Source organism: Cyprinus carpio, chromosome B24, assembly GCF_018340385.1.
Source record: "Cyprinus carpio isolate SPL01 chromosome B24, ASM1834038v1, whole genome shotgun sequence".
Classification (NCBI taxonomy): Eukaryota; Metazoa; Chordata; class Actinopteri; order Cypriniformes; family Cyprinidae; genus Cyprinus; species Cyprinus carpio.
Window position 1 is genome coordinate 9,503,255 of NC_056620.1, and position 27,119 is coordinate 9,530,373.

The window sequence follows — 27,119 nt, forward strand, 5'->3', positions numbered from 1 at the left end:
TGATTCTAAACTTGACCATTCTTCTGCTAGAGACAATACACCCTCAAAGTCTGCACATGTGATTCAGTTTTTTATGGAAGAGTTTAATGTATTAGATCCGTGTCGTTTTTTCAACCCATCTGGGAAAGAATACTCATTCTTTTCTCAGGAACTTTTAATACTTTTACTTGAATTGACTTTTTTTCTGATAGACAACAGACTAATCTCTTCTGCTGAGTCATGCTCATACAATGCTATTGTTGTTTTAGACCATGCACCATTTATTATGAAAATTTATATTAAGGAGCTTGATGGCACTTTGGTGTTTAAATACTTGCATGCTGTAAGATGAACATTTTGTGAAATTGGTATCCAATCAACTTTTTTTTTTTTTTTTAATTGACAAACAAGACCCCAGGAGTTTCAGCTACCTTCTCTGGGAAACCATGAAGGCATATTTAAAGTGGGAGATCATTTCAAACACTGCATATAGGGAAAAAATGAGGAAACAAAAACTATCTGAGATTGTTCAGAAAATTGTGATTTATGAAGAGGGTGAAAAAGCGTGTAAGCTGCTGGCCCATCGATTACGACAGGACTCATCCTCTCATCACATTCCTCAGATTCAAACTCCAGTAGGAGTAACAACATACCTCCAGCTAATTAATGATCATTTTAAAGAATAGTTGATAATCCCCTTGCTTTTGATGACTTTTTATTTAGTGAGCTGACCATACCCACTGCTAACTCTGCTGATCAGTTAGAGGAACCCATCACTATAGAAGAGCTCACTCGGGCTATCAAGTTGATGCAATGTGGTAAATGTCCAGGCCCGGATGGGTAACCAATAGCGTTTTATAATTTTTTTTGTTGTTGATAAATTGGCCCCCATTATGATTTACGTATTTTGAATCATTTGATTCACTTAGGCCCCCTCAAACACTTAACCAGGCCTCTATTTCTGTAATTTTAAAGAAAAATAAAGACCCTTTAAATTGTGCCTCTTACCGCCCGTTAGTCTTCTTAAAAGTGCTGTATGTAGGATTGACACCGAGTGGTTGAACTAGGTATTGCAGTCCAAATTCAAAATATAGGAGAGGGTTTTCAAAGGAGAATAACTGACCATAGCATTGTTTTTCAGATAAACAAGTATGTTAACTTAGCATGTTTCTTAAATATCTGCAAACATATTATGGTATTTTTATGCTTTAGTAGAGTCAAAAACTTACATACAGCACCTTTAATGTTGACTTTAAACTCTTAGCAAAACTGCTGGCATTACGTCTGGAATCCATTTTACCATCCATCATTTACCTGGACAAGACTGGTTTTATTAAAAATAGGCACTCCTTTTTTAATATTAGAACACTGTTTAACATTGTATACAATCCCTCTTCCTCTGTTGTCCCAGGAGCTATAATTTCATTAGATGCAGAGAAAGCTTTTGACCAGGTGGAGTGGAAATATCTGTTTTTTACATTAGAGAAATTTGATTTTGGTGAGAAATTTATTTCATGGTCGAAGTTACTTTATTCTGCCCCCCAAGCTTCTGTCAGGACCAATAACACTCGCTCAGGATACTTTTCCCTCCACTGGTCTACTCGCCAGGGATGCCTCCAGAGTCCAGTTCTCTTTGCCATTGTTATTGAGCCCCTCTCTATTGCATTGCGGTCTGAGTCCTCTATATTTGGCATAAAAAGAATGGGCACAGAACAAAAGGTATCATTGTATGCAGATTATCTTCTCCTTAACATTTCAGTTTTGGGCAGGTCAGTACCCATAGCTCTGAATACTTCAAAGTCATTTGGGCTGATCACTGGTTATAAGTTAAATCTGAGCAAGAGTGAGATTTTTCAACTAAACTCCGTGGCTAAAAACTACCCGTTACATAACTTTTCGTTTAGGATTGCACAGCATATATTAACGTACCTTAGAGTCTGCATCACAGATAAATTTAAAGACCTCTTTAAATTTAACTTTGCTAACTTGCTACTCCAAATAGAACAAGAGAGAGAATCAGAGAGAATCAATTCAGTTAAAATTAATATCCTAACACATTTCCTTATTATTTTCAATGCATCCCCATTTTTATTACTCAACACAGTCCATACCCTGATTCTAAGATTCATCTGGAATAAATAAGTAAATAAAATACTTGGGGGTATGGCTTTACCTAATTTACAGTTTTATTATTGGGCTTCAAATTTAGGGTCATCCTTTACTGGTTAAATCAAGATCACTTTCACAATCCATCTGGGGGGCTTACCATGGAAGCTACGTCATGTATGCCTACTTCACTGGCAGCTTAATTGCATGCTCCCATTAAATGCTCATTTAAGACACAATTACCAAGACACAATTTTTTAGGTATTTGCAACTCCGCAATTTTGTTCGGGACATACTGTATACCCTCAGTTTCCTATCCTCCCTAGTACGACTCTCTCTTTAAACCTATTCATAGTATGACGGGCATGATTTCATATATTTATAAAGCAATTTGCACCTTGGGTGAATGCTCACTTGCTTCTATTAAATCTCAGTGGGAAGAGGACATAGGAGAAAATATATTTCAGAAGAACAATGGGAAAACATCCTACGCCATATACACTCCTATTCCTTCTGTGCCAATCACGGTCTGATTCAGTGTAAAATCATCCCACGTGTGACCGCTGTCACCAAGCTCCTGCAACTACTGTGCATATGTTTTGGTCTTGCCCATCTCTACACAGTTATTGGTCCCAGATCTTTAAAACATCATCTGAAGTTCTCAAAATTTATATTAAACCTCTGGCTGTTACAGCTTCATTTGGTCCCCTTTCTCTATCGCCTGAACATACCTAAATAAAAGACTTGTGTTGTAGCTTTTGTAACACTCCTGGCAAGACATTTAATTTTACTAAATTAGAAATCGCCTACACCTTCTACCTATTCTTTATGGATTAAAGATTTTTTTTGTGTTTGTTGTTAAACTAAATAAAATCAGACACACAATACAAGCAATTTCAGGTAATTTCTATAAAATTTGTGGTCCTTTTTCTAGATTGTTTAGGAAAGTAAAAGGTTTTTTTTTTGTGTAATAATAAGTACATAGACATGTCATCAACAATTCTATCATTCTTCAATCATTCCATATCTGTAATTGTATGGTGTTGCTGAGTTGGAGAAAATCTAAATAAAGTGACAAAAAAAAGATTATGCACAAATAGAAATGAGACGGTGACAGCTCCATCAGTTCCTCAAACAAAGTTATCATATGGCTTTAGAAGACTTGAAATATACAACATTAGTCATTTTATGTTTTATATTTTGTCACTTTTGATATATGGAAATGACAAGATTGTCCGTTCTGTATTCATTAAAGAATTTAAATCACACAGCTTTGGAACACACGACCACAAACACATAACAGAATTTTCATTTTTTGAGTGATGTATTCCTTTAATTCCCACAGTTTGGCTTAAAAAAAAAATCCCTCTGCTTTTCTGCTGATTTAGTGGTGTGATTAAACAGAAGCCAAATGCGAAATACCAATCAAGTAAACAGCTGCTCTAGAATTCATGTGTAAGTGCAATCAGATCTGCAAAATAGGAACAAACACACACAATTCTCCAAAAGGCTTTCACACTCACACATTTCTCTCATTACTTTCATAGTATAAAAAATGTTGGTAATGTATTTTGTCACTAGAGTTCCTGAAGCAAAAACCATTGCGAAGGACAGTTATAAAGGAGGATATGTTTTCTATTAGGTCCCTGTGTTGCAGAGATATAACCAGAGCACTTGGTCTCTGTTTGGTCTCTGCAGGAGGAGCTTGAGTGGCAGGACTGTTAACGTGTTATGACACTTCGGAAAGCTGCTGTGCCCTGCGTATGATGACTACAGACACAAGCCTCTCTGCAGAGAAAGAAAGAGTGAGAGAGAAAATAAGGAGAAAGGGATAAGGGATAGGAGAGTTAAGAGACGGAGGGATGAGTCAGAAGATAAAGGAAGAGAGGAGGGTGTAATAGTCTTTTGTTTCCCTTGGCTGTTGGGTTTCAAAGCAGCTCTTGTGACATCATTACCCCGTTTGTACTGTACACCTCTCAGTCTGTCCCCGCGGCTATAGCTTTCATCATGGCATCCAAATGCCCCATAAAACCCAAGGACACAAACTGACAGAAATACACGCACACGCTTTCTTGCACTCTCGTACTTTAACATGCACACATATATGCAGAGTGAGAGAAGAATGAATAGGGAGGGTTAGAAAGTCCGAGCTTTTTCGAAGGCTGCAAATGTTAATTTCAATTCTCAGTTCTCATGACTAGTCTGCCATACTTCCATAGCGAAGAACAAAACCTGAGAGGAAATGCAGTTAAAATGCCAAATGTGGAGCTGTTCTAATACAAAGCCTTTGCACATGAAAAGCTCTTTGTAGGTTCTCTACTGAACATCAGAATTCAGGAATAATGTGAGAGAACTGTTTGGTAAGAATGCTACAGTGTGTGTTATTTATGATTCTCTCAGATGGTGAGAACATATTACCATAACAAAAAACTTATATCAAGAGACTTGATACATAACTCTCGGCTTGCATGCCTACAATGCTCTAGCTCTTATTTTGTGTTCCATTCAAAGTCGGATGTGGGATACTTGATATCTTCGTCTTCCAACCATTTCGAGTTTTGTCGTCGGATACTCACAAGATGAATATACGCAAAGCATTTGCTAGTATTTGTTTTTTAAGTGTAAAGTTCCATCATACAAAAGCAAAACACAGTAACAATAAAACTAGGAAAATGGCTTCAAAGTTTTAATAATTTAATTTACGTAGATTTGATGTGATATGAATTTTCAGACACTGTTTTCTCTTACTCTTAGTATATATAAGAATTTTAGATCTCAGTCTAAGAGATCCAACATTAGACAATGATTTTGACAAGTTGTTGTCCTATGTCATGGTAGTGCAAAATCATTAACCGAATATCATATACTACACCAGCATCTCAACTAAAGGTGCAGTCACATTCACTGTTGTTCATCAATCATTCATTTGGAATCCACACAATCAGGAATTTCGAAAGATTTCCCAATGCATTTTTCACAGTGGGTTCAAGTTGGCAAAGAGGATTCATGTTAACAAACACAAAATGAAATTTTAGTAATACTTTAGTGGAGACCAATTCTGACTATTAACTAGTTGCTTATTAGCAGGCCTATTATTAATATAAGTTAATTAGCATAGGCAGAAATCCCGGGGGGTCAGGGGGGACAAGAGCCCCCATCTGAGGGTTGTCCCCCCTAAAAAATATGATTAAATACCATGCTGTGTATTGTAAATAAAGTTTTAACAACACAATCACAAATGGGGCAAAAATGCGTTTTAAGTTTAGAAACATTTTGAGTCTCCCCCTCCCTTGCCTCACAGTGCTTTGATCCAAATGCCTGCTTTCCTCTTTTACATCACCTCAGTGTTGCCAAGTCTGTGGTTTTCCCGCGGAATTGGGCTACGTTAACATTGTTGCCGTGGGTCGTTTTTCATGTCCACGGGTTGAAGCGACCCCATAACACATGTGAATTTGGAAATGACAATTCCATTGACAAAGTCAATAATTATGGAACTCCAAGGCTGTCAAGGCTATTTTATTCACTTAAACATTGGATGAAGTGATTATTTTCTCTTTAATACAGACTTTTACAGATATTGTTAGATGAGTCCACTATGTTAGCAATTAAGGCTGAAATGATTAGTCAACATTATTGACAACGTCGACAATAAAAAAATTGTTGACAAATATTTTTGTTGTCAAGTAGTGGTTTGATCTCATATGACCCAATGCAGTTTTTCCCAACCAGGGTGCTGTGTAAAAAAATCATTTTTTTAAATATATATTTAGCATAATATTATATAATATCAATTTCTGATGTCGCCAGTAATTAGAGATGCACCGAAATTCCGGCTGCCGAAGTTCACCACTCAGGTGTCACCTTCACGTGGTGTTTCAGTTATTAAAATAGTTCAGTTTTATATGTAATGGCAAAGTTATTATATTTTGTTTCTTTTTTTATTAAGTTATGTTTTTAATAAAAATAATAATACGTTTTTGTTTTTTTTAAGGGGTCGTATGATGCAATTTCAAGTTTTCTTTTCTCTTTGGAGTGTTACAAGCTGTTCGTGAATAGATAAGATCCCTAAAGTTGCAAAGACTAAAGTCTTAACCCAAAGAGATATTCTTTATAAAAGTTAAGACTTGTCCACGCCCTCCTAAAACAGCTCATTTAAACACACCCTCACATGTCTACATCACGATGTGGGAAGATTTGCGTAACGCCTCCTAAATGTTCATGCAAAGAAAGAAGGCTTGACTTTGATTCTCGCTGTTGCCGCTGCCACCATGTTGTGGAGACGCGGTTTCGTTGTGAAAGCGAAAATACTTTGTTTGGCCTTCAAGGACACAACTAGAAATCAGTGGTTAAGTTGTATTCACAACACTGTTCCAGAACATAAATATTCAGATGTGTGCAGCACATTTTATGGAGGACTGATTCCTGATCCTGGGAGAGAAGACTACAATGCCGGCTGTTCTGACTCACAGTCTGTAAGTACGTTTACATATGTAAAGGATTTGCCACTGAAGATTCAAATGCCAATTTTGAGCAGTGTAGAGCAGCGGTTCTTAATTCCAGTCCTCACTCCCCCCTGCTCTGCACATTTTGAATGTTTCTCTTATGGCTTCAGATGTTTGTTCTATTTGAACGTAAGTGCCCTGCGAAGTGGACATCACAGGATATTCCGTCATTATTCCAGTTCGAAGCAAACATATATTTTCAATTCAAAGTCATTGAAGTGTGCGAGACGTGAATTTAAATAGTTTTTATTTAAAGAGGTATATGATGTCACACTTGTCCGTGTGTGAAGACGTTGTTCAGCACAAATCCGTGAATGAATGTTCCGAAGTGAGGTAAACTTCAACAGATTTCCCCTGCTCAGGGAGTAGGGAGCAATGAACACTGTGTAGAGACCATGTCAATGGAAACACAGTTCATGCACGGAGCTCACTTTTAACGAGCTGATTATCTAAATCAGGTGTGTTAACACAGAGAGACATGCAAAATATGCAGAGCTGGGGGGCGCTAGGACTGGAATTGAGAACCGCTGGTGTAGAGTAGCGCTTACTATTTGTTGTTTCTTCAATCAAAAATGCAGACATTGTTTTATGTTTACACAGCGTGGCGCAATGCAACACAATGCGTAAAAACACAGTATAAGTCATTATAATCATGGCTAATAATATTTCATCACTAATTGATGGATGTCAAAAATATATAAAAATAAGGAGAAGCCTAAAACAGGCCCAAGGCCCAGCCTGCATCAGACGTGAAAATTGTCCCGAAGCCTGGCCCGAGGGGTGTAAAAAAGTTGGGCAGAGATGCAGGGCTCTTCCGTTCATGCTCATCGAAACAGCAAAGTCCACTCAAAAATCGAGCCGACAGGAAACATCTATGTAGTACAGTATTGTTTCTGTTTGCAATAGCCCTACTATGCTGTAACATGGTGTGGTATATGGGCAACTGGAAACGCTGCCCTCTCATTCTTTGATCTGCTAACTGCTATGCTCACATGTTCTGATAATATCTTATAGGACTAAACATTATATGGATAATTGGTATAAAAAAAATAAAATAAATAAAAATAGCCCTACTGTTAGACCTACCTGGAAAACTAAATAACTATTTATTTAATTTTTAGGCCTATCGCTATTTTTTATTTGTGCTATCATTAGTAATTTCTTTATTTGTTGAACTGTTCTGGAACAGTGTTGTAAATACAGATTTCTAGTTGTGTCCTCTTTTGGCAGGCCAAACAAAGTAGTTTCGCTTTTACAACGAAACACACAGCGTCTCCACAACATGGCAGTGGCGGCAGCAACAATACTACTAACATTCTTTCACATAGGTTATTTTGGTTGACTGTCGCTATAGAAACGGATAACCCCCAGTCCGAGGACGTGAACAGCACCGAGTTGAACGTCACACGTTGTCATCTCTGAAATTCAATAATTATGACATGGTGTGAATGCAGCATAAGTTTCGGAAAGTTTTTTATATGACCATGGCCCTTAATGACATCATGAAGGGAGGAATTCCTTGTATGGGCATTTCTCCTGGAAGACTGCAAGTGCATCTACTGAAGCGAGAGCAAGCGTGAACTTTCCGGGGCAGCAACGGAGTTTCGCAAGTGTTTATTTGTTCTCGTCATTTCGGTGACAAATGTTTTATAAAAAGGAGCTCAGCACTTTTCAGAAAGAATCATAAAGCTGTATCTTTGTTTTACAAAAATGATAAAACTAAAGACTCTTTGGGGATATGAAGGATGCAAAGCTACTCTATAGGTACTCAAGATTAACATGAGATTGGGCAAAAGTTATATTATCCAAAACAAAGATTTAAAACACAAAGTGGGTGTTTTTCAAATGTGCATCTTGTAAACAAAATAAATATGTTAACTTGGCCACTGGTCTAAAGCATTTCAGCCTGTTTGCAATGTTTCATTATCTGCTGAGTAGTTTAGTCGAGTTGGTGAATGCTGGGGATCATTTTATTGTAGTATAAACTGAAGTAGGTCTGACTGGAGTACTGAAATTAAATTAAGAGCCCCATGAAGGGAAATTTATCAAACAGACCTGACAACAAGTGCAAACAGCTGTGACAGCTATGAAGGTCTATGTAATTCCAATAAATTTATACTGAACACAAAATGACTTGCTTCTAGTAAGAGTCTTCCATTGCAAAATCTGGTACACTGTTTATGCAAAACCGAAAACCTATAATCCATGAAACATGAATGACTTCATAAAAAAATAAACAAAACTCAATAATTTATACCATAAAGGGCTAGTTTTTCACCAAATATATATTTATTTCCTTATACAGTCTTAATGAACCACATGCAATTGATAAATTATGTCAATTCTGCACCTCATCTTCCCAGGTTGCATTGCAGATTGAAGACAAAGTATCAGGAAGCACCACAATGCTTTTATCACTGAATAACGATTTAGCCTAATGAGCTTCACAAGTCTCGCCAATGAGGTGTGAAATCAAGAATTGATATATATATATAAAAAATGGTAAATGAGTTTTTAATTTTTGTTGCAAACACGGAAGAGAGCTGCATTTGTAATTGCCAAACAACTCTCAACAACCGATTAGGAGAGACACGCTGACATTGATGAGTTTAACTTGTTTGCATTGACTCCTGAAAGTTTTTGTGCATCACAAGTGCCACCATTGCTGAGAAAATAATCATTTCATAACCTAGATAACACCCTGGAACATGGGGAGAGAGGAAGGGACTAATCATTTTTCGCAAATGAGGTAATTATTTTGGGTTAATGGAGTGAAATGCTTAAAGCCAAGAGGCCTTGCTGTCTAAAACACTGCCACATTTTTTGGATTATTATGACTCATTTATAATTTAATCATGAAAACAACTCATTAACATTAATTTGAATAATCCATAGTTCCAAGTGGTACATATGATAGAATATCGCCTAATTATAATTATTAAGCAAGCATTTAAATGGCCTGTTACATTCGGATCCAATGAAAAGTGCTATTTAACTTGGTCTTAATGGTAATTTTTTATTTAGTCAATTTATTTTAATGACAACTCTACAGACGCCATAAATGCGCAAATCATTCGCTCTTCCGTTTTTCTAATTCTAAGATCCTGACACGTCCTTACCAAACAAAATATACCTAATATGAAGCATGTACATGCACGCAAAATAATAATCTACCTAAATTACCATGTCTTCATCCCTCTCATTCACTCCCATTGACTCGGTATCCGTGGAGACACAGCTGAGCCGATGCTCTTTGAAGTCTTCCTTCAGGCTCCTTTTCAAATATCACCCATTTTGTGGAAGCAATTGAATTTTCCTTGGCAGTGGTGTGTTAAACATTAACCCCGCCAGAGCAATTGATATTCTGAACGCGACGCCCCAAGTTACTGTTCCTTTCTTCCCAAACTCCAGCCCCAGTTCCCAGAGCACAGTCAGTGGATTGGATGGACTTTAGAGTCTGTTTCTCACTGCACTGGATTCAGTGAATATTAGAGCTCTTTTAAAAGGACTTCAGTTAGAGCTGAGCGATGATACATTTAACATCAAAAAGCTGGGGCGCTAAATCCGGTTTTCTGGCAGGACGGACAGCGTGTGGCCTTTAGAGATCCAACTACAGAAAACCACTCTGCATAATGGTGTGAGCTGCAAAGTGTTTAATACCCACAGGTCAGTTTTCAGGTCCTGTGATGATTCCATGTCTTTGCTTACATTGGATTACATTTGACTGTTCCACATGAACCAATGGGCAAAATGACAGCCCAATACTAGTTTTCTAAACGATGTTACAGTTTTTATCACACCTGTAAATTAATGTACTCTATCAATTCGGACAGGACTACATGTGGGCTTTACATGTGATGTGGTGGCGTGGATCATGTATGATGTAACTTTTAATGATCTTTTAATTTCAGCAATCAAAGGTATCTGCATTTGGACAGGATTAGATATCTCAGAGGAATTTTTACAGAGGTTGTGTGAGAAAAACACAGATTTGGCAGATTCAGATGGCATTAATTTCACAAAGTCTGTCCGGGAAACACAAATTTCTCTAACACCCTATGGGAAAATTAGTCCCATCTGGATAGGGCTTATGATGGGGTTGCAGAAACTAATCAAGTGGGCCAGAAAAGCAATGTATTAATTATTCATCAGTGTTATCTTAGTATTATTTATATGGTATTATAGTATACAGAATATTGGTATTTTTAATTGAATTTTTATTTTTATATTTTCAGTTTTTTATTTTCAATATATTTTTATTTGAAGTTTTGGTCATTTTAATATATATATATATATATATAAAGGATTTAATATTTAAAATTTTGTTGTGTGTGTGTGTGTGTGTGTGTGTGTGTGTGTGTGTATGTGTGTGTGTGTATTAGTGCTGTCAAACGATTAATCGCATCCAAAATAAAAGTTTTTGTTTACATAATATATGTGTATGTACTGTGTATATAATAAAAATGTTAGTTAACTAAAACAAAAACTATTAAAAATCACTTTTCAGTAACTGAAATACACACACACACACACACACACACACACACACACACATATATATATATATATATATATATATAAAGGATTTAATATTTAATATTGTGTGTGTGTGTGTGTGTGTGTGTGTGTGTGTGTGTGTGTGTGTGTGTGTGTGTGTGTGTGTGTGTGTGTGTTTCAGTTACTGAAACGTGATTTTTAATAGTTTTTGTTTTAGTTTACAATGACACTTTTATTCATACCCCAGTATACTGGGAACATAAGTGTTTAATTTATTAATTTTTTCATGTTATTCTTCTTAAATTTGTACAAATATGCAAATAAATATTGGAATGTTTTACCTTTTTTGGAAAAAACCCACTCTCCTAAGACTTTTTAAATTAAACAACATCAAAATGTATTTCAGTATTTACAGTTTACATAAATGTCAATATATAATACACAATATACACTTACAATTATATATACAATTATATACATTATTCCAATGTATATACTATTTAAAGACAAATAATCAAAAAAGTATAACATATTATTCAATTATGCAAATAGCTGTAGCCTCACATTGTGATGAGAAATCATGCACAAATCATAAACCTGACAGAGAAGCAGCTCATACGGAGCATCACCAGAGAAGTGTTCCCTAAGCTTCACTCTGACAGAGGTGCTTGGGTTCATGCATTTATTGTTGAAGCACAATGTGTGTGTCTGCGTGCAATGTAACAGTAACGAAGGCATAAAAAAACCCCAATGATTCTTTTGCTACAACTCACAAAACAGCATCCTAGCATCCCTCACTGCAGTCAGGCCAGCTGCCATAGCGACTGTAAAAGCAAAGACCTGGCATCACAAATGTTAATCTGATGTCTCTCAGACAATGAAGTGAAGCTGTCTTCACAGTGTGTGTGTCCGACATAGATTGTCTCCTGTATCCTCTAATCCTGTTCTCCGAGCTTCCTACCTGCCAGCGTGAGTCTCCAGTTCTATTAGACACAGACAGCAGACAGGCTGATGGGAGCTGTTAGCATGAAACGTCCTCAGAACTACTGCAGCGAACAGACAAAATCGGAAAATAACCTTTTGTGTCTGTTGTCTCAAAGCTGCTTTTTTTCTACTGTTATATAATTATATTTTTAACTAGTATGTATGTGTGCATGGTGTGTGTGTGTGTGTGTGTGTGTGTGTGTGTGTGTGTTTGTTGTTCATTAAAGGATTTTAAACGCACGACGTGGAGGCCAAGGCCGTGGTTGCCTCTGCGAAGTGCATTCAAAAACCTTTAATGCACAGCAAACTGTTGATTATCCTGCTTATTCCATGAACATTTGCCAATTATAGACAATTTAAAACTAGTATTGCTCTTTGCAGCGCAATATTTGACAGAATTGGTAAAATTTTTTTACCAATTATTTTTGTCAGTTACGACAAGTTAGCGCTAGCATTCTGCCTGATTCAAGTGCCGTAAGATCACATTTATTTGATTGAATCATAGCATTTATTTCAATTAATTATCGATCGAGAGAAAGAGAGAGAGAGAGAGAGAGAGAAAGAAAGAGATGACAGTTATGTGTGCTTTACCTGAATGCGTCTGTGTATCTCTCTCTACAAAACAATAAATTACTTCAAAAACAGCGCTACCTTGTTGCTGAGAAATACAATGAAGCGATAATCAATGGCTAGCCGTGGATTAAAGGATTTTAACTTCCTTTAATGCACGGCTTACACATATGACACACACACTAATTATATATAATATTGATACTACTTATAATAGTAGCTAATTATAATTTTAACTTTAAATATATTATTTTGTATGTTGATATAAGCTGATTAAACACAAATTAAGCATTTATATATGGGCCATTCTACAGACACTTTAAAAAAAAGTATTTAAAAAAAAAATTATGTATGCAGTTTTATTTCATAATATCTAAGGTACACATTTCTAGTAATTGTGCAGTTAATTCTCATATTGTATTTACAGAAAGTTTTGGAATATTTGTCCCCAAATTTGTCACTACCGAAACACAGTAATAATCATTTAATTAGAAGGGTAATATTGACCTATTAAGAATTTTTTTATGAGGTAAATCAATAACAATTAAAATTTTAACAATATTTTAAATGTAATTTACGAGATTTGTATTTTGAATCCAATTTTTCTTTGTAAAAGGCAAAAGGTTGACTCATTTAATTTAAGGATTCATTAGTTTGAATATACATTGAAACAAAAACATAAAATTTTAGTTGATAATTCAGTATACTTTATTTTTGACAAAACATGTTTCGGTAGTGACTGCACATTTCCGGTAGTGACAGTAATGCTTACAGAAAAAAAATTACATAACTGTATTAAAATTTTTGTTCTATTCCCACAAATATGAGGATTATGAGTTCCCTTTTGTCACTACCGAAACAATGATGACATGTTTCGGTCATGACTGTTTTGGCAGTGACAATTTTATGAAAAAAAAAAAAGAAAAACCAAAGATGTCACTACCGAAGCACCACCAAATGTTTTGGTAGTGACTGTTTCAGTAGTGACAATTTTAGATACATTTGAACCTAGCTCAAAGATGCTAATCAGCACATAACAAAGTTCTGAACAGTCATACACATATAAAAACTAAATGTTATGGAATAACTCATATAAAATATGTTTTTTATATATATATTTGTTTTTGTTTTTTTCTAGTTAAGCATCTTAAAATAAAAAAGGAAATGGAAAGGACTGACAAATAAATTGCAAATATATATATATATATATATATATATATATATATATATATATATATATATATATATATATATATATTTTTTTTTTTTTTTTTTTTTTTTTTTTTTCAGTCGAAGGTGCTGGAACGGTGTAATGGAACATTCTAAGTCAATTTAACCCTCAGGTAGGTGTGTATATGTGTGTTTGTGTTTTGGTTGGCAGTTAATTAAAAATCTCTTTCAGTGTGCTTCAGCTTACATCAGGTAGATGTGAGATGTTCTTTCTCTCACAAGACTGTGGGTGTGGGAGGCTGTGGAGGTTCAGCACATCTACAGTCGCCTGATCAAATCCTTTGGCACAACAGCTGCTCTGCCACCAAATTTCAGACTTTCAAAGGCAGTTATAAAACTATGAGAGAGAGAGAGAGAGAGAGAGAGAGAGAGAGAGAGAGAGAGAGAGAGAGTGTGTGTGTGTGTGTGTGTGTGTGTGTGTGCACCCAGATGGGGTACTGAAAAAATGTCATGCTGTACTACATTCATGGCTCCAAATTAAGGACTTATCCACACTTCCCAATTTCTAGAAAATCAGTAATTACAGACACAGAAACATCTGCTTTTGGAAACCTCGTGTTGACACATTTTTAACTGATAATATTCAAATATCACTTGATGCAACATTGTACTTGTGTGATGTCAGATACGAGTGGATGAGCACATAATACCATCTGGAATCTATAGCGAGTGCTAGAAGTGAACATGTTTTTTAATTTTACTAGGTTTCAGGTTGATCTCCTTTGTTATCTTACTCTCTTTTTCTCTAACAAAGATAGAAACTGTATATATGTTGAAAAAAGGTATTCTAAAACAGCTACCAGTGTCTCAAAACAACTTTCAATTGTTAAACGTTTTAAATCAACAACATTACTCTATAACATGCCTTTATGAAATTCATTATGAAATATGCATAACACCATATAATAATAATTTCAAAAAGGTGCATACATAAATAAAGAAAAACAAATAAAAAGGAGAGGTATTTGCCAACTGTAATATTTAACTTTAATTAAATATTATTATAATAGTTATTTATATAGTTTCCCTTTCATGAACATCAGGAATGAAAGATTAAAAACACAGTTGGTTTGAAGACAGAAAATAAGGCTTTGTCTTCATACATTTAAACTTGAACTCATCCCTTAAAGACTTGGGAGACTTAAGTGGACCTGACAACGCATATAGTATGCGAATATAGTGCATAGTCTGGCTCTGACAGAGCATTCTGGGAATATTCAGGGAGTAAACATTTCTTTACACTGCAGCAATTTTGACAATGGAACAAATGGCTGATTCACTGGGAAATGCACTATTCAGAGGAGAAGGAAATACTCACCTGATTTATTCTCCCTTTTTACTCATCCTTGTCCTCGCTGTGTTTAATTCTTTCCTCATTTCCTCCATGCAGGACATCTGTTTCACTGAAATACAAAAAAAAATTGTCAATTTGAAAAACCTAAAATTTGTCCCCTGGACATTTTTATCAGGTAATTGTACATTCTGTTATTTCAGCTAGCAGAAAGATTTTTACAGAGCAATGGATATGTCAAAATCAGGATATACGTAATTCTGTAAATTTTTTCCAAGTTCATTTATGATTGAGAAATAGATTATAAATATATACTTCTCAATATACACTACCATTCAAAAGTTTGGGGTTCAGTACATAGTTTTCCCTTTCTTTTTTGAAAGAAATTAATAATTTTATTTAGCATGGACACATTAAGGTGACATTAAAGAAATGCATGATGTTGTAGAATATTTCTGTTTCAATTAAATTCTGCTCTTTTGAACTTTATATTTATCAAAATTACATTTTAATGTTGTTTTCTAATATATTAAAATAGTAACAGTTAATTGGAATAATATTTCACAATATTACGATTTCACTGTATTTTTTACATAATAAATGCAGCGTTGGGGAGCATAAGAGATTTCTTTCACAAAAAAATAAAAATTAAAATCTTATTGAATGGTAGTGTATAGTAGAATCATTTAACAATTTGTATTGTAACTATAATCTTTAATATTTACTCTACAGACTACTATATAATCTATACTTTGACTACAATCAGTATTCTTAGCTTAAAATATAATTTGCTCATGACAATAAAAGTAGGGTACAAATAAGATAACAATGAATAAGCCATAAGCGAGTTTTGATGCATATTGTATCCCCTTCACTTCTGAGACGTTTGCTACGCCCCTGCACACAAACCGTTACAATGATTTATATAACAATTTAATGATTTATGAGGCTCTCTGTGGGTACTAAGGACCTTATTATAAATATGTGTTTCTGTATGTGTTTGTGTATGCTTACACTTTTACTAGTATAACACAAAGATGAAATGTTAAGATTGATGTTATGATGTTTACATTTTCACAGGCATCATCAGGCATCGAAGCGAAGCCGTTTTACATTGACCTAAAGCTGTTCACATGACTGAGTCGACTATGATTAAATTCCCGTAGCTTTGAACATTTGAGCAATTTCAGTGGTTTGGTGCTCTATTTATTCATGTAGTATTCATGCGTGTGTGTTTGTGAGTACAGCAGAAGGCAGTCTGTGGGCTAGACTTGCACAGTGAGAAAATCAAAGCAACAAACTGACAGTTCAGCTTCCAAATGCTCTCACCAGGGACAGAAGTGAGGGGTAAAAACATGAAAGCGATAGGCAGACAGAAAGAGAAAGCACACACCATCCAGAAAAGAACTAGTGTGAACCTTTCATTTTATGCTTATCTGAGTCCCCTTGAAAGACACTCTTGAGTTCAAGCTCCAGACAGAGTACACATGTAGCTTAAGTTCCTGGTACCACCTGCAGTCATGTATCGGATATTATATAAGTTACTTCCGGTCCTCTGACTGGTGTGTGAACAGGGCGGAAGTTTAGTGAGGAATGGACATTTTCCTTTTTAAATGTGAAAGAATCAGTGTATTATCCTACTATACAAAAAAAAAAATTTAGTCTTTCTACTCGAAAAAAATTTCACATTTAATTCAGTGTTACTTTCAATGTGTGCCATTTCTTTGTAATAATTTGTGAAATTTATTAAAATTGAATCTCTGAGTAAAAGTAGTTTCAAAGTAAATCACACACCACATTTTTTTCAGTGTAAGAGTTTGCTCTAGTTTCTTTATGTAGGTTTCACCAATGAGGGTAATGTGTGACATGGAAAACCCGGAGTGGAACTAAAGCGGAGCAGAACACTCTCTGTCACTTCATTCCACTCACGCTGTTTCAGACCGTCTGTCACTTTGTGCACCGATGCTTTGGCTTCTTTAGCAATTAACTATATTTTGGGGGGGGGGTGGGACTATAAAAATCAACTGCAGTTCTTAATATCATCCTAGCTGGGATTATCTGCACATTGTTCATGCTATACACTGATCAGCCACAACATTAAACCCACTGACAGGTGAAGTCAATAACATTGATTATATCGTTACAGCAGAAGACTGCAGTTTACAGCGTATGGTATAGCTGCAGACAAGTCTCAGAGGGCTCATGATGAAGTCTGCCCACCGCAAAAATGGTCAGAACTGGACCATGAAACAATGGAAGAAGGTTGTGTGATCTGATAAATCACACTTTCTTTTAGATCAGGTGGATGGTCAGGTTTGTGTGTGATGTTTAACTGTGGAAGAGATAGCAGCAGGATGCCTTATGGGAAGAAGGTAGGCCAGCGTAGGAGGTGTTATGGTCTGGGCAATGTTCTAGTGGGAAAACTTGGGTCCTGGCATTCATGTGAATGTCACTGTAACACATACAACCTACCTATAGATTGTTGCAGACCATTTACACTCCTTCATAGCAATGGTGTTTCCTGATGGCTATGTGGCCTACTTTAGCAGGATAATGCACCTTGACACACTGCAACAAATGTTCAGGAGCATGACAGATTTCAAGAAGAATTCAAGGTGTTGCCTTGGCCTCCAAATTATGAACACTACAGTATATGAACAATTCATAAATATGTAACAATGAATGACAACATCTGCAGATGGATAGTGGATGCTTGGTGTTCCAAAGGTAAGATGCTAAACAGATGGTGGTTTAAGTTAGGAGAAGTATTGGCAGCATTTGTAGAGGATTGTGGATATAGTAGTTGTTGGGCTGAGCGAATATGGAGACAACCAGGTTTTTTCCTCTGTATGGCTCATTTTATGAAGGAACTACAGCTACAGGAACTACAGGTGTCAAGTTTATCACATGGTTGTTTGATAATTAAAGGGATAATTCACCCAAAAATGAAAATTCTGTCATTAATTATTCATCCTCATGTCCTTCCGAACCAGAAAGAACTTCGTTCATCTTTGGAAAACAAATTAAGATATTTAAAAAAAGTATTCCCATAGCTTCATGAAATTACGTTTGAAGCACCGATGTCACATGGACTATTTTAATGATGTCCTTACTACCTTTCTGGGCCTTGAATGTGGTAGTTGCGTTTCTTTCTATGCAGGGTCAGAAAGCCTTAGGATTTCATCAAAAATATCTTAACTTGTGTTCCCAAAGATGAATGAAGGTCTTACGGGTTTGGAACAACATGAGAGTGAGTAATTAAAGGGTTAGTTCAGCCAAAAATTAAAATTATGTCATTAATGACTCACCCTCATGTCGTTCCAAACCTGTAAGACCTCTGTTCATCTTTGGAACACAGTTGAAGATATTTTAGATTTAGTCCGAGAGCTTTCTGTCCCTCCATTGAAAATGTATGTACGGTATACTGTCCACATCCAGAAAGGTAATAAAAACATCATCAAAGTAGTCCATGTGACATCAGAGGGTCCGTTAGAATTTATTAAAGCATCGAAAATACATGTTGCTCCAAAAATAACCAAAATGACGACTTTATTCCGCTTTTTCTTCTCTTCCGGGTCTGTTGTGAGCGCGACTGCTGTGACTGTTGACGTACGACGCTGCTGACGTGTTCTCTGGTGTGCCCAATAACAAAGAAAACACGTCAGCAGCGTCGTACGTCAGCGTTGTCACTACAGTGTTGTGAACGCACTCACAACAGACCCGGAAGAGAAGAAAATTATGAATAAAGTCGTAATTTTTTTTATTTTTGGAGCAAAATGTATTTTCGATGCTTCAATAAATTCTAACGGACCCTCTGATGTCACATGGACTACTTTGATGATGTTTTTATTAACTTTCTGGACGTGGACAGTGTACCGTACATACATTTTCAATGGAGGGACAGAAAGCTCTCGGACTAAATCTAAAATATCTTAAACTGTGTTCCGAAGATGAACGGAGGTCTTACGGGTTTGGAACGACATGAGGGTGAGTCATTAATGACATAATTTCCATTTTTGGCTGAACTAACCCTTTAATGCCTGAATTTTCATTTTTGGGTGAACTATCCATTTAATTATAGTATATTGGAATATTGGAGTCAGAATATTGGAGTCAAATATACTGGGGTTCCCTAGGGGGCTGCAGGAACTTGTATACCTTGAGGTTAAATATGGATGCAAAAAAACTTTAGTTTCTAAGAACGTTCAAAATTTTTGGAACAAGCAGATAAATCACTTCTATTGATTAATGGTCACAACTACCGATCACATTGCTGTGCCGCAGAAGTGAAAAGCTCCATCTCTCTCTCTCTTTCTATCTGTCTATCTATCTATCTGTATGTCTGTGTCTCCCTTTGTCTTTCTTTCTCACTCTCTTTTTGCCCCTGCTGTTGGGAGCGATTTCAATTTCACGCTCAGCTGGGACACATCATCCACTCCAGCTTCACACCTCCCCGTCAGCATGCTGTGGGCTCCCACCAACAAGTTCAATCAACATCAACAACACATGGTATGCATGGAAAGATGAACACCTATTTATATGCATATGGCTATTATACACACTAGGTGGCTGATGGTGTCTCACAAATGTGGTTATAGATGAACGCATGACAGCCTAAATAGAGCTTAAGTCTTACAAATATCTTGACGGTCAGGCTAAACCTGAAGCCTGGAAAAATATTTTGAGAACCTATGAACAGTTCATATAAGTAAGAGAAATGCAGAAAATCTGAATAGAGAGACTAAGCAATTGTTAAAGGAGAGATCCTATCTACATACTATATAAACAGGCAGTATGTGAGATTAGGATAGGATTAGTATATCCCTTCATACGTTGGAAATAGAATGGCAAAGGTGCCCAGATGGCTTCCAATTTTCTGTGGATTTTCAAAGTGTACATCTGTGCATGATTTTAGGCTAATATCTTGCATAAACCCTTGCACTATACAGTATATAAACACTTTTCTCTCAATAACAGTACACTTACATAAAGGGAAAACGGGACTAGGTATTACACCTGAACTTCAGTGAATATATTTTTCAGTGTAGATTCATATTGGAAAATACATTTTTGAATAGACATACTCTAAAGTCAACACAGAGCATGTTGTCGCACATCATCAATCTCTCTGCCCCACATCCATTTTTTTCCACTTAAACTCTTACCCTGGCCCCTGAGGAGAACTGGGAAACTGATACACTCTCAATGTGCATTTAATGAGGATTGCAAATGAACTTTAGCATTGCCCTCAGACTAAAGTGAAGATTGAGTTTCAGTAGGCATGTTTGGAGACAGTCGTGTCTGAAGAGGTGTCTGTCGCATTAGTGAACCTTATGACTTCAATAAAAAAACTCACTCTTATGCCATGACACTGCCACGCTCATTCATATCCACAAGCTCCCCATGAATTATGCATCATTATGCAAAAATAAGGATTAAAAAGAGTGGAGAAATTGGCTGTGACCTATGCAAAATATACAGAAAGAGAGATGGGATGGATAGAAAGAGAGAGTGTTGGGAGAATAGGGTGACAGGAAACAAAAAGACACCTTATCTGAAATCTACAGTGCTGTGGTGTTATCTTCACGATCGAGTCGAATGCTTGAGTTGTCCACTTTAACTCAACCTCTGCAGTTCAACAGAAACAAGAAACCAAGACACTGAGCTGCAGTTTATTCTAATGTAGTTCTACCAGAACAACTTGGTGCAGTTGGAAAATGAGCAAGAAGGTTATTGAAGATGCAATCAGGTGTTTTCAACTTTCTTGTCCTAGGGGTTGATTTTTATTAAAACTATGGATTTTCATTTTGTTATATGAAGAAACTCTTCGAAACTTTTTACCATTCCTTCACCAGCTACATTTACATAAATGTTTATATATACATATATTCCCTTATATTCCCTTGTTTCAGAACTAGACTTTTGATCTTGAAATAGGAAAATATATTATAAAAACATGAATTGCAATATACTAAAAACTATTATGATCTAAACAAAGAGTGAAATAAACAATTTCAATATTTAATGTGAAAATGATTTATTTGTAATTGTTCAAATTGTCACAAAGTTTCATACATTTCCACCAAACCAATCAATTTTAAAGGTTTTTCAAATGTTTACTTGGTTAACAGTCAACAGTGTCTTTGACGAGCTTGATATGAAAAATTACTTTGATGTACAGTAAATATCACTTCTGAGCGGAATGTTTAACTATACAAAATGTCCAGTGAAGCTATATTGTCATTTTTTAATGCAAATGTGTGTAAATATTTAATTCTGCGAATTTTGGATTCATACAATGCTATCTATGAAATTAGCTTTAGCAAGAGAAAGGAGCCAGCCATTCTAGTACAAAAATATTTAAAATGTTATTTTAACTACATTCTGGTGAAAATACATGTATTGACTACTGATAGACATTATTAAATTACTACTTTATGGTTGTTATGGACATTACATTAAATTACAACTGTAAGAATGTTAAAAGTGGTTTTAGAGTTTATTTATTATAAAATTTTTATAAATAGAGTGATTTTTGTACTTTTGCTTCCTGTCTCTTTCTCACCTCATTTTTCTCCTCGACTGCAACAAACTGACCCATATCTAGAACAGTCAGCATCCATGAGGATTATGGGTGATAACCGTGTACACACACACACACACACACACACACACACACACAGAGAGAGAGACACAAATCAACATGCACACACACATACACAATCAAGTTTTTCTGATTGTCTATGCCGTGCCCTACGGAAGAGGATTATAGTGGCTGTGAAAAGGCTGTGAATTATTGACAAAAAAGGGACTGGATTTAGATTTCAGGCCAGTCTGGGCTAAACAGGAATGAGAAGGAGAGAGAAAGGTCATCCAGTAAGCAGTTAGAGGCACTACGCATATTTGGTTTTCCTTGGGATTTCGCAAGCTCTTCAAGTAATGAGCTCAATTACAGCACTCATGGAATCTTTCCTGATGGATCAGCAGCTGTCAGTGATTCAGTTGAACACCTACAATCGTGACATCTCAGGAAGAGTATAATCCAATATCTATCAGGTCTCTGGGGACAAAAGCTTTTCAGATGCCATTGCTTTTTTTTCCCTCACAATCGCTGCTGAGCAGCTTTGCACTCATGTGAAAGACAGAGCGGCTATCCCACAATGCACTTTGAGCCTTCATTCTGACACCTGAGGTCGATATATTACAAGATTTAAGCAATTTTAAAGGTGTCTATGTGGATCAAAAAGCTTCATGTGAACCTGGTATGCTGGGAAAGGCTTAGCTCACTGTTGAGTAAGCAAAAAGTGGCCTCAGGAAAAATTTGCAAGTGAAATTTTCTCAGCACTCCAGTGTGGATTTGTTTGGCAGGCACCAAGCTGGGAAACTTAAGAGCTCAAGGCAATAATTGCAAACATCTACAATACACTGGCACCCACTTAGCAACACCCTAGAAACCATATTGAAAACCTCAGCAACAACTTAGCAACCATCTACAGTCCTAACAACCAGCAATGCCCAAGCACACATCTTTAAGAAGCCAGCAACCACTACAAACCCATCATTTCCGTCATTTATGAGACAAGGCTCCAATGCCATTTACAGAAGTTTCTGTTATATATGAGACAATGCTTTCCTGCCAGTGACAGAATTTTCTGTCATTTATGAGACAAGGCTTACCTGCCATTGACAGAATTTTCCATCATTTATGAGATAAGGCTTTCCCGCCATTGACAGAATTTTCCATCATTTATGAGACTAGGCTTTCCTGCCATTGACAGAATTTTCCATCATTTATGAGGTAAGGCTTTCCCGCCATTGACAGAATTTTCCGTCATTTATGAGACAAGGCTTTCCCGCCACTGACAGAATTTTCCATCATTTATGAGGTAAGGCTTTCCCGCCATTGACAGAATTTTCCGTCATTTATGAGACAAGACTTTCCTGCCACTGACAGAATTTTCCGTAATTTATGAGACAACGCTTTCCCGCCATTGACAGAATTTTCCATCATTTATGAGACAAGACTTTCCCGCTATTTACAGAATTTTCCATCATTTATTAGACAAGGCTTTCCTGCCACTGACAGAATTTTCCATCATTTATGGTTAGGGTTGGGAACCGAGAACCGGTTCTGTTATTTGAAAAGAATCGGAACCATAAGCAATTTCTAATTTTCGGTTTCCGAAAACGGTTTTGGTGCGACACGTGACCAAGCGATGTGAGCAGCCTTCCGCCATGTTCTGACAATTCGGCATTTCCCGTAAAGAATGTCACAAACCAAATAACAGAAACGCCACCCTGCCTCTTTAATTACTGAGCACATTGATTCCAATAACACGCATTCCACAGACGCGCCATGTCTTAAACTACCGAACACATGTTTCTCACAACTGTACGCGCACTCGCGCCTTTAATAACTGTCCACGTCGTTTTGTCAGACTGTACATGTACCGGCAGCATGCAGCACCTGCCACCACTAAATTAGGCTACATTATATTTGTCCCATATTGTCATTAATATACATACTGACTTCAACTTGGACCACTAAATAAATAGACTGCTATTGTTATGTAAGTATGAGTGTTAGATTATTTAGTGTACCGGTCATTTCATGAGTGATAAACAATAGATAGGCTGGCAACATTAAAAAAAATAAAATCCTGACGGGGAAAGCATTAATATTACCCAATAATAAGCAATTTATATGTTTATCATAGACACTTTCAAACAAATAAAAACACATACTGTTCCCTAACATTTCAAAGAGAGGCATCTGTTGAGCCAGAGGCCTTTCTGAAAAAAAAAAAAAAAAAAAAAAAAAGAGCCATGGGACACAGAGCCAAAAAACACACACAGATGCTTACTCACAAACAAATACATGCATTCAAACAAACAGATCACAGCAGTTATGTGTCAATGCTAATTGTGTTCTGTTCATATGCAGCATAAAATACAGATATTAACATTCAGAATACACACCCCAGTATTCATGATCCACTGCCTCGCATTCTCTAAACACATGCACGCGCATACACACTGTCATCACTCACATATGGCTTCTCTGGTGTGCTTGGGCAAACACAGACCCACATCTACACACACAGACACACAAGGGTATGCCACTGTTGTTTAGAAACTTTAGGGCTGAAGCGCTCTAATGTAAATCAGGCCACATCAGCATGACATTTGCACATCCACAGCATGAAAATGAGATGTGGCTGCACGAACACACACACACACACACACACGGGATGCAAATTCTGTGTGCATCATGTAATAATAAATAAGTGAGTAGATGACAATGGGATAAAAATAAGAGAGATACACAGTACATTTGCATTGTATATAGTATAGAATCAGAATAGCAGAAGAAAGGAAAGAGGTAAATGTTGCAAGCCGGATTCAAGCTCACATGATCTACGTGGGTTCCAGAGGTCAATGTTTAGGAGTATGTGTGCTAACTGCCTTTCTTAGTTTCTATGTAAGCACCAGGTGATTACAAATTTTTAAATATATTGCTACATATTAGTGCTGTCAAACAATTAATCACTATTAATTGCATCCAAAATAAAAGTTTCTGCTTACATAATATATGTGTGTGTACTATATATATTTATTATGTATATAACAATACACAAAAATATGTTGTTTTTATATTAAATATATTTGTAATGCAATGTAAATACATGTAAATATTTTCAAAATATATAGGGTATGTGTGTGTATTTAAACATAATAAAAATATACAGTACACACATAAATTTTTGTAAACAAAAACTTATTTTGGATGTGATTAATTGCGATTAATCGTTTGTCAGCACTACTACATTTATATTTTTTAGAGCATACAACAAATACATACATTAATAATTAACAATTTAATTATTAATATTTATTATTAAATATTAATATTAACCATTTAATACATTAATTTGAATACTGAAATACTATTATAGTTTTTTAATTTTTTTTATTAGGTTTTATTTTTTAAGATTTATCAAATTACAGATTCACTATCAATGACGCCAATAGGTGGCTACAAGTAACTGTCTTTATGATGGAGTCACTGAATCATTTTTTTTTCCAAAAAATTAGTTCAAACACACTTCATTCATTCAGGAACAAAACAAATGACATTCAAAAAATGATTAAATGATTCTGAAAGTTACATGAAAGTTCCACAAAAGTGCCATGAAAAGTGCAAAAAAGTGTGAAAAGTCACAAATACATAAAACCACATACACTTGCTTCAAATAACACACTTGTGGTAATGCGTTATTAAACTGCTCTTAGAGATCAACGTAAGACCTTTAATTACATAAGATATCCATTACATCCAATATGTCTTTTACAGAGTTCATTCCGGCCAACAAAGTCAATCATTATCTGATCAACTGACTCCATCCGGAAGGCACACAGATGAGTTTAAGAACTCACTTAAAAATAAAGCGCGAGGATTGTTGGTGTCTTAGGAGTGTACTGTACTGGAAAAAAAGGATATCTAAAATACCATGAGGCAGGAGAATGCCAAGTTAATTAAGGTTTAATTTAGTTGATTAGCCTGAGAGAAGATACACCCTGAGCCTGAACCATGTTAAAAAATAAATAAATAAATAAAACAGAGAACAAGGGATGGAAGACGCTCAGCTAAAGGGAGAATGGAAAGTAGCACAAAGACAATACACATGCAAGTAAACAAAAACATTCAGGCCTAAATTTATTCAGTTTTGTCAGATTGTGAAGATGACGAGTGGTACAGATCATACCAAGTGAAATAATGTTGAGTTTTTGTTAGAAAACAGAGATAGTCACTAGTCAAACTCTATTCTGAACTATTTTCATCTGTTTGGTTTTAGTAAAATTCGAAATGAAACAAGCAATCTATTTGTTTCTACACAAACTGGTGTGTGTGTGTATATATATATATATATATATTGGTTTTTTTTTGTTTAGTTTTAAACAAATTCAGTTTATAAATAAAGTGAAAATACAGAACATTTAATTATTAGTACTTTAACAGTAATGTTATCTTTTACAGACTGAAAAATATCCATCACTATATAACAATATCCATTAAGTTTATTAGTTTGATTATGTTAAAGGAACACTCCACTATTTTTGAAAATAGGCAAATTTTCCAACCCTAGAGTTAAACAGTTGAGTTTTACCGTTTTTTTAGCGCTGTGTAATATGGTTGCGCCTGCTGCACCCATTTATGGCAGCAAAGTTACTTGATTATTACGCCGGAATGAGGGTATAGTACCTAAACATATCGACCTAGAAAATCACAACTTAATTTTTCATCGGTCTTAGTACACGATGTAAATACAGAAGAGTCAAGTTTTAAATAGGGAAAATATCGAAACTCTTTGGTCATTTTTGAGTGAGATGCTAACGGTCTAATCTGATTCAATGATCTATGCTAAGCTAAGCTAAAAGTGGTACCGCCAGACCCGGAGATCGGCTGAATGGATTCAAAAATGGTAAAACTCAACTGTTCAGCTCTAGGGGAGTTGGAAAATGAGCCTATTTTCAGAAATAGTGGAGTGTTCCTTTAAAACTTTGCATTCCAAATTGATGGAAATTTTATATGAAATTCAAATGCATAAATCTTTTTTGAATGTATGCATACATCCACAGTAAGCTGCAGTGTGTTTATGTGTGGGTTAAACGTTTTACTTCACACATACAATAAAAACACACAAACAAAATCTACAGCTGCTGGATTAAATGTGTAAGATGATCACACATATACATTTTCAAATATCACTGGGTTATGAGTAAACGGGTAAACACATAGATATGCTTGCTCGTGAAAAGGGTTAATGAGATAATAGAAACCATGAGACTCTCACAGCTAAATCATTTAGCATGATCAAATGAGTGGTGTGTGTATCTGCACATGTGTGTATGCAAATGTACTTGCAGCCTCTATACTTGTATATAAGCACAGAACTATC

At 35.8% G+C, this 27,119-nt stretch overlaps 1 protein-coding gene across 11 annotated transcripts in view; it reads right to left on the minus strand.

Moving 5' to 3' along the window:
- Positions 1 to 27,119, minus strand: part of LOC109077236 (disks large-associated protein 1-like) — a 123,447-nt gene that overhangs the window by 69,549 nt on the left and 26,779 nt on the right. For 9 of the 11 annotated variants that reach the window (XR_006158392.1, XM_042751579.1, XM_042751578.1 and 6 more), the window contains one exon: positions 15,187 to 15,271. The gene's annotated coding sequence lies outside the window, so the exon portion shown is untranslated. Of the gene's footprint in view, positions 1 to 14,055; positions 14,206 to 15,186; positions 15,272 to 27,119 lie in introns of all 11 variants that reach the window. The other 2 variants (XM_042751575.1, XM_042751577.1) reach the window with 1 other exon arrangement.